This window comes from Vespa velutina, chromosome 11 (genome assembly GCF_912470025.1).
Source record: "Vespa velutina chromosome 11, iVesVel2.1, whole genome shotgun sequence".
In the NCBI taxonomy this organism is placed as follows: Eukaryota; Metazoa; Arthropoda; class Insecta; order Hymenoptera; family Vespidae; genus Vespa; species Vespa velutina.
In genome coordinates, this window is record NC_062198.1 from 1,797,450 (window position 1) to 1,809,949 (window position 12,500).

The 12,500-nt window shown below is 24.6% G+C and overlaps 1 protein-coding gene across 12 annotated transcripts in view; it reads left to right on the forward strand.

The window, feature by feature from the left end:
- Positions 1-12,500, forward strand: part of LOC124952777 (octopamine receptor beta-3R-like) — a 128,540-nt gene that overhangs the window by 103,115 nt on the left and 12,925 nt on the right. The window lies entirely within an intron of this gene.

The following is a 12,500-nucleotide window of genomic DNA, read 5'->3' on the forward strand; positions in this document are numbered from 1 at the left end:
TGTTCGATCATTCAATTTCATGAATTGACGATTATTAAATAAACAAATTAAAATTTACCTAATTACAAAAAAAATTTTTAATGATTTTGTTAAACTTATGTCTTATTATATATAACTTATGTCAATTGCGCTTATTACGAAAGAAAAGAAAGAATTCGATTTAAACAATTATAAACAAAATCGATTTTATTATACCGATGTTATTGCAATAGTTAAATAAATAAAGGATAAATTACGTTTGAAAAAGGTATTTGTTTTAAGTTTCTATGATTTTTTTTTCCAGAGATATCGTCTTCGAAAGATTTCCATTCATAATTCGTAATTACAGTTGTTCGTAGTAATAGTAGTAATGGTAATAATAGTAGTAATAGTAGTAGTGGTAGTAAGGCCTTGTAGAAAAATTAAATTCTTAGAATTTATACAGCTCAGTGTGTCACTTAGTAAATTTGAATGAAATTATCTAGATCAGTGAGTCAACGTAAACATCTTCCATTCACATCAGAATATCTTAGAAATTAACAATCATAGAAATTCGAATCAAATACCATTTTAAATGGCATAATTATTTCTATTTTTCTGGCGTATTGTTAATTATTAATTAACAATTTGTTATAAATAATTTGTTATTAACAAATTCATATAAACTTGATTTATCGTATTTTGCTAAAAAGAAGAATTCAGATTATGACTCTGATTTATAAATTTACATACATTAATAAATACTTAATAAACAAATTATTTTCTTACCAAAGAAATAATTTTGTTTTATTTACATTATTAATAGCTATATCTTTTTTTTACATGGGAATATTTCCGGAATTAAGAATGATAGAGACTTGAATGAAATATCATTTTAAAAGGCAAAATTTGATCTAATTTTTTCAGCATATGTTAAATAATTAATTAACAATTTATTAGAAACAACAATTTTTACAAACAAATTCTTAAAAATTAAATTCATTGTATTTTACCAACTAAACATTCAGATTGCAATTGATTTATAAAATTATGTAAATTAATCAATAATTAATAAACAAATTATTTTCTTTCCGGAGAAATAATTTTTTTCTATACTGTTAATAATCACGTCTTCCATTTACGTGTGAATATCTCTGGAACTAAAAGTCGTAGAGAATTCAATCGAATATCATTTTAAAAGGGAAAAATTTTTTATTTTCTCAACATATTTGTCTATTATTATTTAACAATTTGTTATAAACAATTTTTATAAATAAATTCTTATGAACTGAATTTATTTTATTTTGTCAAAAAAACTATTCAGATTGCGACTTGTTTATAATATTACATAAATTATTAAATAATTAATAAGCGATTGTTTACTCTGCACTTATTTGCGTTTACTCTGTTTTTATTCTGCATAACTCTAAAGCTAAGAAACCATTACTCTCTTACTATTACTATTTACTTATTACTACTCTTACTATATTTTAATCGAATCGTTATGGTTTTTTTTGGCAATATTTCAATTAAAATATCTGCAAAATTAATAATTTTTTTATGCCTAGGATTAATACTTTTCTATAGAGAATGTCGAGCTATATCGACCAATGTGATTAAAAACATATGAATTTGTTAAAAAAAAAAAAGAAAAGAAAAACAATTGAACATCATATGCCTTCTATATGTCAACCTATAAAAAAAAATGATTACTACCATATCATGGTCCCCTTTGTACCATACAACTTTTGTAAAGTAAGTTTCTCCATATTTTTAAAAAGAACAGAGAGATATTCAGGATGATCAAAGTTATTGCTCCACCCTGTATATATTAATAAATTAATATTCTACGAAAAGTTGTAATATACAAAAGTGTAAAGGATAATTCCAAACATTACAATTCTTTTTATATAAAACAAAAATTTATATAAAAGAAAATTCGTAAATATTCTTTAATTTTTCATTTATATTTCGATTATCATTCAATTTAAAATCCTCGAACAAATTATATCGTCGAGTATATATCGTCGAGTTATGTCGTTATTAGAAAGAACAAATTTTTTATTCGATAAGATTTATCAGGATATAACTTTGTTATAAATTTTTTTTCAATTGAATTTTATGAATTTCAAATTTTTCAAAGCGTATGTAAGTAATACACGTTTATGTAAGATTTCTTTTCGAATATTCAAAAGTTTCGTTTTCATGGTGAAGTACTAAATTTTCTTTATGAATTATTACGTAGTCGAAAAGCAAACGGTCTATGTAATATATATACCCGTGACATGAAATATTAAGTCACTGTGAGATAAGCTTGAGATATGCTTGGATCGTACCTTCGTCTCACAGAAAACTTTATGACTTTCTATCGTGATTCCATGTTTAAATGGTGAAGTTTAACGAAGGATAATTAAAAGACGTGGATTAAATCGAAACTGAGGAAACGATCTTCTCTCTCTCTTTCTCTCTTTTTTCCTTCTCTATCTCTTTCTCTCTCTTCCCCCCCCCCTCTCCCCCCCTCTCTCTCCCTCTCTCTCTCTCTCTCTCTCTCCCTTTCTTTCATAATCTCTAATTTCATTCTATCATAATTAAATAATTAGGTAACTAAATCGTATAAAATGATATTAAATAAATTCCAATTTATTTATAATTATAATTACATTTTTATTGAATTAATTAATGTATAATTACAATATAATATCGTATATGATATGTAATATATATTGCTATTATTAATATATGATATAATTATATAATATTATTATAAATAAATATACTGTTGTATTATATATTAAATAATAATAATATCGATATATTGTAATATTATTTAATTTATTTTTATTATATTTATATAGTAATGATAATAACAATAATAATAATAATAATAATAATTATTATTATTATTATTATAGTAATATATGATATAATTATAGTTAATATATGATATTACATTATTACACTAATTATAATATTTTTATTTAATTAATACATAATCATATATAAATATATATATATATATATATATATATATATATATATATATATATTATTTATATTAAGATGCAATCTTTAAAATTTATTGTTATGTTTATAACAAAAGAAAAAAAATATATATATATATATATGATAAAAACTTAATTCACAATGAAATTAATATTAAGAAGAATAAGAGAAACAAATGTTATGTGTGAGCTAAGAATTTAAGATTGTTTTGAAAATACAGTCGTTTCAAGGTTCTCGTGTTAGAAGAGGGAAGGTCGCAACTCAAGGTTGTGTCTTACTTTATTATATACAAACGAATAGTCTTTGAAGATCTGCCCAAGGGAGAGGACGTACAGTCGTGAGTTCGTTCAAAGTTATTCGTTACATTAATCCCAAGTTGATTATTCTAATATACATAATATGTATGCGAAAGTATAATAATTAACAAATCTTTATTATTTTAAAGAAAATTATATCGCATAATATATAATTATTTTATTGGCGCTACAACAAAAGGATAATCTTTTATTATTATCAATTTATTTTTCTTCTCACATGCTTCATATAACGTATTTTTATTTATTTACTCATCGAAATTGATCTTTAGCTGGCTATGACGTCACCGCTGACCTGATACTTGATTTAATTAAACATCATCAGTGAATATGTGTATAAATAAGAAAAAACGATGATAAATAATTACAGTGAAAAGGAAAGTCAAACAAGTTAAATTTGTACTGATATTTATTAAGAAATTCTTCGTTTAATGTAAAAATAATTATTCGATTGTAAAAGAATTACACACACACACACACACACACACATGCGCACAACTATACATAGATATATTTAATTTTTGTATAAAATTTTATTACAAAATTTCTTTCGAAGGATACACGATTAAAAGAGAAGAAATTATAAAAATAATTATGATATTTAAGATATTAATAATATAAATAAACCAATTAAATTAATTAAAAATAATAATTACGCAAAATAAAATCTACGCAAGTTATGATATATCGAATGGTTTTCTTATAATGTAAATATTGTTGCTTAATTTCAAAGATGTTTAAATACGCAGATATATTAACATACACATATTTATGTAGTTGTCCTTTGAATGGTACCACATTATCACTGACCCAGAGTAATATTAACGACTATCAAAGGAGATGCAATGAGCATGTGACTGGTGATTATCGATTCACATCAGAGAGTTTTCGAGGACACAAGTTATAAAGTGTCTTCGTCGTCGTCGTCGTCGTCGTCGTCGTCGTCGTCGTCGTCGTCGTCGTCGTCGTCGTCGTCGTCGTCGTCGTCGTCGTCGTCGTCGTCGTCGTCGTCGTCGTCGTCGTCGTCGTCGTCGTCGTCGTCGTCGTCGTCGTCGTCGTCGTCGTCGTCGTCGTCGTCGTCGTCGTCATCGTCGTCGATATCGTTGGTAACGACAGACAAGGTGGTGATCATTATTCAAAGAATTAATGATCCCGTTAGCACAGTACGTGCGTTTAACAGTTAGCAAATAGTTCGGCAAATATGTTTCTCCTTATCCATGTTGCATTTAAAAGGAGAACACGCTAAGAGTGCTGCTTTTTTAAAATGACCTTTAAACCTACGCTTTAATACTTCCGTATTTCCATTTTTGTTTGAAAATTCTTCGGCAATATTTATTTTTCATATTGAAGCTTTTTTTTTCTTCTTTTTCTTGTTCCTTTTTCCTTTTTTTTTTTTTACAAAGAAACTTTTTGACGATTCTTTTTGCATCTCGTTATCTTTTTAGTTTTTCTTTTTTTGCTTTTTATTTATTTTCATGTATTTTCGTTGTTCATTCAACGATATGTATTTTTTATGTCGAAGTATATTTTTTTTTTCTTACAACAAAATTGTCTCATCTTTTTAATTTCTTTTTCATCATATATGTTTGTTATTTATTTATTTATTATGTATATATATATATATTTATTATTTTGTTCATTTATTGATATGATTATTTACAAACGTATGTATTTTGCTTATTCAATTGCTAACATATTTATTCTTTTGCTAATGTATTTATTTTTCTGCTTACCTATACATATATGTTCTTTTTTCTTATTTATTGATTTTTCTTTACTTATTTATTCATCATTTATTCATCATAAAAGCATCACATAATTATTCATCATATTATTCATTATAATTTTATCGTATAATTAGTCAATCTTAATTTTAATTTTTATAAAAATGACGAAAAAGCTTTCTCAAAAATATTTTCTCAAAAATATTTTCTCAAAACCAAAATAAGCACATACATATGTACATATGTATATATATATATATATATGATTCTTTATACATTTGAAATAACAACGCGTGGGAATTCGTTGAAAGAAAAAAGACAGCTACGATGGAAAATTTTTCGAAATATAGATCGTATCGAGAAAACTTCGATTCAAAGAGAAGAAAAACGAATTTTCAATGATTCAGTAAAAAGTTTTATGGGATCTGTTAGAGCTTGTTTCGCTGAGATTTCGAAAAGTATGTAACATGTTCCAAATCGAACATATATATATATGTTAACTTTTTAAATTGAGTAAAGATCTATACCGATTGAGTACGTTGTTAATATAATATAATTTTTAATAAAAGTAATTGTTAGCTTTAAGATATCTTGAGATAACTGTAACTTTTTCGAATGTTTATACTTACATATACATATGCGTTAATCTTTCGTACATCTATATGCACATGTATTACGTGTACATGTTTATCTACGTGTACATTGCACATAATTCTACACATTTTAATATCTTGTATATCTCTCTATGTAATATATACGTATACTTATTTGATAACTTGATTATATAGATAACTTAGATGTGTATATAACGTATATAGATACATATTTAAATGATTTACACACATATATATGTAATAGATGCATATAAGTATTTGTGGACACATTTTGATAACTTATATGTAGACGCAAGACGTGTATAAATATTTGCACATACGGTGATCTCAGATTTAATTTATACTTCACTAATTAGGATCAATGATAAATTTATCCCTTCAAATTAACGAAAAAAAAAAAAAAAAAAGAAAAGTTAATTTCGAAAGCGAATATCATAATAATTCTATGAAATAAATCATTTTGTATTAAATTTTATCATAATTTTTCTTTTTTTTTTTACTTTTAATTTTAACTAAAAAGAAGGATCATATTATTTGTCCCTTTAAATTATCAAAAATAAAAAAAATAAAGAAAGAAAAATAAAAGGTAGTTAATAATCAAAGGCAATTCATAATTCTTTGAAATAAATGATTCTTCTTTTATAAATATATATATATATATTATTACCATATTTTTCCTAACATTGTAAAAATTGCATGGCATTAAACGAAATGTATATATACACATATATAAATATGATCTTATAATACATCAAGTAAACTAGACACATTTAAATGTTTTGTGGAGATCAGCCAAAATAGAATGAGAAATAAAGAGGTAACTAAAAGTTGCATCATGCGAACTTGGCATTTGGCAATCGTATATTGCCTCAAGCTTTAGCCACAAATATGCGTCCTACATACTGATCTACAGTACCGATCCTGGGAAAGGAACCTTGCTATTAAGGTAGCAACCGTATTATTACATTACCTTCCGTGAATGCAATTTTCTTTTTTTCTTTCTCTTTATATCTTTCTTTACTTTTTTTCCCATACGTTTAACAAAAGGGATAGGATTACGTTTTTTCATCTCTCTTTTCCTTTTTCCTTTTTTCTTTCTTTCCTTTTTCTTTTTTTTTCTTTCTTTTTATTTTTTTTTTTTTTTTTTTTAAGAAAATCAAAACGTTAAGCTAATATTAATAATACAATTCATACATATATCACTTGTTTGAATTCGATATATTAAATGATGTATGTAATTATTAATTTCCCCCCCCCCTCTCTCTCTCTCTCTCTCTCTCTCTTTCTCTATTTCTCTCTGTCTGTCTTTATTTCTTGCTTTTCATTTTTTTTTTTTTGATTAAGTTCGTTGAAGTTCTCATCTCTTGAAAAAGTTTCATCATTTATTAACCTATTAGTTTGTTATACGTCAACTTTAATGTTCTCTCTGTGAACATTGTTGAAAACTTGGAGAATTTTATTGCCACTGTTCTTTTATTACTTGTTCCTGTCGTTTCTGTTTCTTTCGATACGAATAAAATAGTGAAAGAGAGACAGTTAGACGGAGAAAGAGAAAAAAAGAGAGAGAGAGAGAGAGAGAACTAAACAAGGTTAAGGGTGAGGCATGCTTGAAAACTGCAACGTGTAGCAAAATATTTAGCCTTGACTGTAGACCTAAAGTGTTTTTCTATTTTACGATTTCTTTCTCGTTTGTTCGTTCGTTTGTCTATCGTATAATACAGTTTTTCTAACCCCTCGTACGTGATGATATAATGGATTTCAAAATAGAAAGTAGAAGAGAAAAAGTTCAACGATAGGATGGACGAAATCAAATTTTGTATACAAAAGCATAGGTAATAAAAGAATAGGGAGATTATAACGAATTCGTTTTTCTTTTTCTTTTTTTTTTTTTTTTTTATCAACGAAACAATTGAAAACATTTTTTTTAAATAATTAATGCTTTCTATTATATATTTTCTTTTTTTTTTTTTTTTACGTCTTCCATTCTGATAAAAGAATATAATATTATATTTCCGTTTTGTTTTATTTTATTCTTTTTATTTTTCTCACCACAAAATCGTCCATATACGAAATTCTTCTTTTTTTTCTTTTTTTTTCCTTATCGACAAGACGATTGAAAATATTCGTTAAATATTTTAACAAACAATTTTGTTTTTTCTTTCCTTTTTTTTTTTTTTTTTTTTTTATCAGTCTCTTATTCCGATAAAAATATTATTATGTGTGATATAATGTTTTTCGTTTTATTTTCTCTTTTTTTTTTTTTTCTTTTATACAAAATTATTTGTCGTCGCATAAGTTTCATGATATAATTTAATTTGTTTTTTGTAAATTAATTTTTCTTTTTTTCTAACGCACTGAAAATAATATTAGATTATATACATTTAAATTGATAAACAATAACGAATAATATATTCGAGAGATTTTCATATTTCAAAGTCTATCAGTGAAACGATTAATCTTTTAAAAAGTTAATCAGCCGACCTTCTTATGTCATTTAGAAAATTTAAGTACTTACGCACTTATTCACTTAAGCATTTATGCGTAGTTATTATTAGCAATATGAACAGTTCGTTACGATGTTATAATAAAGTTAAATATTTTTTATCTTATACCTTATAGTAAATTTTTTTAATATATATTTAGTATATATAATTATACAATATATCAATTTAATTTTCCAAAAATTTAACTTTTATGCCACGAATAGTAACAAAGAATAATATATTTGATTTTATATTTTTTGTAATAATACTAACTTCCCAATTAAATCGATATTGAATTCTTATAATATGCAAAAAAATGATAACAATATATTTAATTTCGCATTTTATTACATTTTTTTCTCTCTTTTTTTTTCTTTTTTTTTTTTTTTTAATAATAATACGAACTAATTATTGATCCCTTGTCTCATAGTATCAAATTTAATAATAACGAATAATACATTCGTTTTAACATATTAGCAGATATTCTTTTTCGAAAATAATACTCTCTCCAATCGTTTGACTTATGATAGAATTTTTATTATAATAATGGAAAAAATTCCAAAGTTTATAAATATATATATATATATATATATCATTTTTTATGATAATACTAATCGTTCAACTTTCGTCGTTTAAATTACACTACAATCTTTACAAACGAGTTACATTACTTTCCAGAACGATTACGAACGATCTCGTAGAAAGTTGATCTTGTACTTTAACGACATTAATCTCAAGCCATCATGTTTTCTGACGTTCGATCGGATAATAAGTTATCTCACAGTTGAAATTCCAGCGAGAATACTCAGTAAGAAGGGGCTATCTAACTTTTTTGTACGTTCTATTCGAAAACGAATAAATCTTTCTCTTTCTCTCTCTCTGTCTCTCTCTCTTATTCTTTTTTTTTATCTTATTTTATAAGATTTTCCTTTAAGCATAGCACTTGAAACTTTCTAATCGATTTTCCTCGAACAATTTTCACAAGCCTGTCGAAGAAACGAGTAGATTAAAAAAAAAAAGAAAAAAAAAGAAGAAAAAAAAGAAGAAAAATGATCGTTCAATTTATTTTTACATTACAACGAGATACGATCCTAATACATCCTAATTCTAAATTTATTTATAACAACAAAGTATTAAAAACTTCGTTATGGCGAAATATTAAAGCGCTTATATATATATATATATATATATATATATCGTAGTAATTACATATCATAGAAAAAAAAATAAAAAAAAAAAAACTAGAAAAGACTCCCTCAACTTCTCCACTTCTCTGCCACGTCCGTCCCCATCATTTCTGAACTCTAATTGGAAAAGTAAGGTAAACAAAAAAAAAATAATAATAAAAGATGAGAGTACGAACACATAAAATTTTTAATTCGTTGATAGAAACAGATGAAGGAGGGGGAAGTGGGGAGAATGCGATACGTGAGAAAAAGTTATGTTGTTTGTATGATGTAAGTTGTATACGATGAACGTAAAAAATGATGAACGTAAAAAATATAAAAGTTTCACATTTCTTTGTACGCCTAATAATAACCTGTTAAATTTACATTAACGATATGAAAGGTTATAATATTTTTTTATTTTTATTTTCGAATTAACGTAACATTTTCTTTCTTTAAAAAAGAATCTCTGAGACAAATTAAGAAAATAAATGGAATGTTTTATCTGAAAATAAGCAAAAGAGGAATAATTTTGATACATATAAGAAAAAAGAAAAAATTAATTAATTTTATATATATATATATATATATATATATATATATATATATATATGTATATATATATGTATATATGTATATATAAAGAAAAGAAAATTTTCGTATTTTTTATTTCGTTTCAAATTAATGGAAGTTTGGTTTTCAAAATCTTTAAAGAGAAAATTAAACAAAATGGAAAAAAAATATTTCCATATTTGAAAATAAGTATAGGTATTATATATATTTTTTGTATATATATATGTATATATATATATATACTTATGAAGATAAAAAACAAGAGAGAGAGAGAGAGAGAGAGAGAGAGAGAGAGAGAGGGAGAGAGAGAGAGAGAGAGATAAGTAGATAAATAGATAAATAGATAGGCAAATAGATCGATTTGCAATTATTGTTGTAAAATAATGTCAATACAAATCTAAACCTCATGAATATATTTCGGAAAATTCATTAACTATCAACGGCTACCTGCCGATAATCTCTCTCGATAATTCTCTAAAGGGCAATTACAATTGGCAAATATTAAAATCAATGTTTAGCGAACATGTAGAATCGTGTTTGCACGACATGATTGTCTAATTACTTATAATGTTATTAACCTGAACGCGCTGCACGATGTAATAAATTGATTTCTGTCCCGTTTGATCGGTTTATTCTATCATTGCGTTTACGTGAACGATAGGTCATATATACGTTGATGATAGACGAACAATACATATATATATATATGTGTCTAATATATATATATATATATATATATATATATGCGTATATGTATGTGCATATAATATGTAGGTTTATATATATATATATATGTATGTGTATATAATATGTAGGTTTATGAACACCTACGTTCATATATGTTCACACGTGCAGAACTTAACTATTGTATCCTACCGTGTTTATCGGTGTTTAATCGCGTTTCACGAGTTCTCGCATTACGGAATCAATTCACCCTAAGGTATAAACGACGTTCCAATTTTCTTTGATTTCGTATTAAATAATAAAAGATAAAATAACGCGATAATATGTATAAGATTTCGTGGATGAAAGATTAAATTATGATTTTCTCAAGAACGTTTAACTAATAAAGAAAATCATCAAAATTTTTTTCAAACAAAATCATAATATAATTATGTCTTTTTTCTTTTTTCTTTTTTTCATTGTTAATAAGTAATTCACGTCAATTTCTACAATGACAGGCGAATTTTATAATTTACTTATGTCGATTTAATCGATTTTTTTACTTTTTATGTCGATTATGTCGATTCTTAAAATTAGTGAGAGATTTAAATATGCGAAAACTAATTGTGTCGATTAATTTATTTCAAATTTGTTAAATGTTTTTACAGGATGATCATCAATATCGAATATCGATTCTTGACTTAATGTTTGTATGATCGTAAATTTTCTTTTTCCTCTCTTTTTATTTCTATAAAAAAATTTTTTTTTTAAAGGAACGGAAGGAAAAAAGAATTGTTTGTGTTCTATTTTTTCTTTTCTTCTTTTTTTAATTTTCTGTAATTCAATATTATTGTTCGTGGTTTAATTTATTATCTTGATGACAAATAAATTTTAATAGATTACATCTTGAATAAATTACTCCAAAATACGATCTTAATATATCGTGTTAATTGATTAATTGATTTTAATTAAATTGCATATATATGTGCTCCTATTTCTTTTTTAATAAAGCAATTTATATGATCCGAGTTCTTAAAAAAGAAATGGATATAATAATATTAGTCGTTGAAATGTTTTTCGACGTTGGTTATGAAAATTTTGTGTATGTCGTGATTCAATGATAAAAAAAAAAAAATAAATAAATAAATAAAAAGAACAAAAAGAAAAGCAAAATAAAAAGAAGAAAATGGAGAAATAAAAAATCAAAAGAGCTATGGTTTTCATTCAATTTCAGGAATATTTAAAAATTCTCCAGAACTGCCGGAAATGATATCAAGGAAAAACAGGGGTGAGAATTGAAATAGTCCGGAAGAACTTTAAAACTTCCGCTCTTTTCTAAACACCAGTGATACAACTACGCTACATTTTAAAATTCAACTCCAATCGTGCTTACATTTCTTTTTTCTACAAGAATTTTCTCCATTTTTTAAACTCATCTTATATACAATATAATATTAATTTATTAATATATTAATTGAATATATTAATAATAATAGTTAATAATAAAAATTAATAATATTAATTAATATATTATTATTAATATATATATATTATATATATATATATATAAGATATAAATTATATATATATATATATAATTTTGTGTGTGTATGTATAATCTTTACCTACAAATTATAATAATGATAAAATTATTGATTATTATTTATTGTAAATTTCAATGAAATTCAATTTATTTACCAAACGCTTTCGTTTCTTTCTCTTCAATTTTTTAGCAATTTATGCAAATAATATTCTATATAAAAACGAACAAACAATAAAATAACAAGAGCTCGTTCATTCTCAATATTAAAATCTCACTTAAGTATCCTACGTATGTATGTATATATATCTGAAAATGGAAAAAACTGAAAAATGAACAAAAGAAAATATTTTTTTTCTCTTAAACTAAATGCCATATTAATTTGCCCTTTTCATTTCATTGAAGAAATAATTTCGAATGATAATATAACATTGAGAAAACAATTTGAGATAGATACTCGTC